This window comes from Asparagus officinalis, chromosome 1, assembly GCF_001876935.1.
Source record: "Asparagus officinalis chromosome 1, Aspof.V1, whole genome shotgun sequence".
Classification (NCBI taxonomy): Eukaryota; Viridiplantae; Streptophyta; class Magnoliopsida; order Asparagales; family Asparagaceae; genus Asparagus; species Asparagus officinalis.
In genome coordinates this window covers 123024860-123028816 of record NC_033794.1, presented here as the reverse complement: position 1 = coordinate 123028816, position 3957 = coordinate 123024860, and positions in this window count along the sequence as shown.

Here is a 3957-nt window from a genome sequence, read left to right as displayed (position 1 = left end):
GTGGCTTCTGTTCTTGATTCCTTCAGTCCCCCAGGCTGTTCGGTGCTTTGTCGAATGTCTGTAAGGGTTCCGGTGCTGCATTTATTGTCTGACCGTCTGTCGGAATTTTGAATTTGAAGTTGATTCTCGATTCTTTTAGCTCGTGCTTGTTGGTTCAACACAGAATTGACCCTCGAATGTCGGCGTTGAGTCTTTATTTGCGACGCGTTGTCCGGCGTAGTGTTGTTGAGTTATCCTTAAGAATATTTAGAAAAAATATTCTCCAGGAACTTCTCAATCAAAAATAGGGAATAGTTTATACTCATATACCTTATTGGAGTGTTAAGAAGCAGTTTATACTCGTATACTTTTTGGAGTATTAATTCTTTCGTTGCAACGCATTGATCGGCGTTGACCTAGGGTTACGCGTTGACCGACGTTGACCCTAGGGTTTTGAACGTCGTTAGATGCTCAAGTCACGAGACCAACTAATGAAGCTGATGCGTCAGCGACTTTTGTATTTATAGGATTTTTGGCAAACCCTCAGCCATCAACGGGTTTGATAAGCCTTTACCGACTACCGTTTGAGTCGGGCTAGCATGCGGATTATCTAAATCCGTTCTGCATGTGACGTTGTGCTAAGAGAGTTAACGCTTTTAGTGCTACGATATTGAATACGTAGACTTCGTCTTTCTCACGGGAATAGACTACCCGGCTACCCGGCAACGTGTGTTAGGCGTTGACTTTAGGATTTTTGGCTACCCCCTAGCCTTTAACGGGTTTGATTAGCCTTTACCGACTACCGTTTGAGTCGGGCTAGCATGCGGATTATCTAAATCCGTTCCACATGTGACGTTGTGCTAAGAGAGTTAACGCTCTTAGTGCTACGATATTGAATATGTAGACTTCGTCTTTCTTACAGGAATAGACTACCCGGCGACGCGTGTTAGGCGTTGACTTTAGAATTTTTGGCTAACCCCCAGCTCAATCGGTAAAATACTAGACCGGCGACGCGTGTTGGGCGTCGGCATATCCTTTCTTAGGATTCAGGATGAAATTCCCCATGCGTGTAAGGCATGGATTTTGGTGTTATTAATAACAACCTGCCACAATGTTGAATATGTGAACGGGTGTTCTTTTTAACGGTTAAGAACTAACCGACAGCGCGGGTTAAGCGCAGACTTATCCTTGCTTAGGTTTCAGGATAGAATACCCCAGAATCGAACTCTGGTGTCTTTTTCTACGGAGAAAGACTTAAACCGGCGACGCGTGTTAGGCGTCGGCATATCCTTTCTTAGGATTCAGGATGAAATTCCCCATGCGTGTAAGGCATGGATTTTGGTGTTATTAATAACAACCTGCCACAATGTGAATATGTGAATGGGTGTTCTTTTTAACGGTTAAGAACTAACCGGCAGCGCGGGTTAAGCGCAGACTTATCCTTGCTTAGGTTTCAGGATAGAATACCCCAGAATCGAACTCTGGTGTCTTTTTCTACGGAAAAAGACTAAACCGGCAGCGCGTGTTAGGCGCAGACTTATCCCTGCTTAGGATTCGGGATAAACTTCCTAGGATGAATCCTGAATTCTTCGAAAAGGATTGGTATGGGGAAGGAAGAATTTTATATTCTATTCCCCGAACAAAGAAGGAAAGGAGACTCGAGGTGGGATCTCCACCCCCAGAATCCGGAAAGGTGAAACTAAGAGTGGGATCTCCACTCCGAGAATCAAAAAGATTCGGATAACCCTAACTGTCGGAAGGTTTGATTATCGAACTAAAGATGAATTTCTCGTTTATCGAGAATGAATCGTGGTTTTGGTCCTAACTGTAGGAAGGTTTGACCAAGTGGGAGGTTTGAGGTGACCCTAACTGTAGGAAGGTTTGATCACTCGATTTGAAAGTGGACCTCTCGTTCATTGGAGGAATCGAGAGGGGTTTTTGGTTTTGGTCCTAACTGTAGAAAGGTTTGACCGAATGGAAGGTTTAAGACGATCCTAACTGTAGGAAGGTTTGATCGCTTGATTTGTGGACCTCTGGTCCTAACTGTAGGAAGGTTTGACCAGGTGACAGATCAAGATTTATTATATCCGGACTCTAACTATGAAAGTGTTGAGTGCACGAACATAGCGTAAGTTTGATTGGATTAAACTTGATCGAATTTGGTGGTCTCACCGTCAATTAGTCTGATCGGTGAGAGATTTAGTGTTCATCACTTTGTTCATATTGATCGGGTTATCCCTAAGAATATTAACATTCTTTTGGGAACTTCCCGTTACACGAATTATCCACTCCCAGCTTTCTTACAAAACTGGGTATAACGAGGAGTACGTTATCCTCAATCGTATGTTCAGGTTATCCTTAAGAATATATGATTCTCTAGGAACTTCCCGTTACATAAATCGTCCACCCCCAGTTTCCTCTGCGGAACTGGTTCGGACATTATTATCAGTTACCTAACCGGGTTATCCTTAAGAATATTAGCTTAACATTCTCCAGGAACTTCCCGTCAACAGTGGGGAAACAGTTTAGACTCATATACCTATTGGAGTATGTAGGGAGCAGTTTAACCTCATGCACCTGTTGGAGGATTGAGAAGCAGTTTATACTCTTATACTCTTTGGAGTGTTGTTTCGACTTAATTGAGCGATATAACGTCGGCTTCAACCAAGGTCTGAATGCTATTCTTGAGAGCAAAGCAATCCTTGGTGGGATGAACGACCCTCCTGTGGTATGCACAGTACTTTGGGTCTGTAGTGTTGTCAGCTTCCTCCTGATTCGTGATAGGTGGTAGCTTGATCTTGTTGCTTCCAAGGAGGGATTCGAAGATGGCTGGAACGTCTTCGTCCTTGAAGGAATACTCTCTTTGGAGTCTCGGACCCGAAGTCTTTTGCTGTTTTCAGAGTTGCTTTTGCGACGTTTGATTAGCATCAACAGCCGCTGCAGGTGTCTTGCCCTTACCACGAGAGGCGAAGTTAGAATTCGGAGGCTTAGTTGTTGATTGACCCCTCTCGGCTTTCTTCCTTCGGAGGAATCGCTCAGCTTGCTCCCCTCGGACCTTCAGATCCTTCCACGTCTTGGACGGTGCTGTCCCCATTGCTTCCAACACGTCTAATACGAGGTTATTGTGGCAAGTCTGGAGAATGAACTCTTCAGTGATCGGGTCCCGACAGTTCATCGCCTTGTTCCAGAACCTTTTGACGAATGTGTCCACCAATTCCCCGTCTTTCTGCTTCTCGTCCAGCAACGACCCGATGGATATCTCTGTGTCGTCGTCGAAGAAGTTGGCGAGGAACTTAGTCTCCATGTCGTCCCAGCTGTTCACGCTTCCTGGCTTGAGGCGACGATACCAATCGAAGGTACCATCAGAGGCTCATTACCAGATATAACACCCAGGTGCGATTTGAAGTAAATCAAATGCTGAGTGGGTGAACCCTTCCCATCAAACGGCGTGAAGTTGATCAGATTGAACTTCGCCGGATAGGGGATCGATTCTCATTCTCGTGGGTATGGACAAGGAATGCCCGTCTTCTTAATCTCTTGAGCGGAAATCAATGTATTGATGTTGCTCTCGAGGTTTTTGATCTTCAAGTTTTCACTTGTATCTTCGTCAGCATTCTCGTTACCACCCCCTGCATTGACGGGAGGAGCATTGGTATTACGAGCTTCATTCGTATCCTCGTCTTCCAGATTAACCGGGTTACGACGACTTGGCTCGCCTTGCTGGTTCGTCAATGCCTGGATTTGTTGGTCATGCATTTCTCTCATGTTCTGCATGGCCATCTGCATTTCGAACCTGAAGCTCTCCTGTTGCTTAGCTAAGGCGTCTTCGAGCATCTTGGCCACTTGTTCCGTGCTTATCATGAATGACTCGCAGGGTTGTCCATCGCTGGACACTGTATTATCTGATGCGACCGCAGAGCAGGCATCTGATTCTTCATCTTCTGAAGGTGTTCTTGTCCGAACCCTACCGTAAGTTCC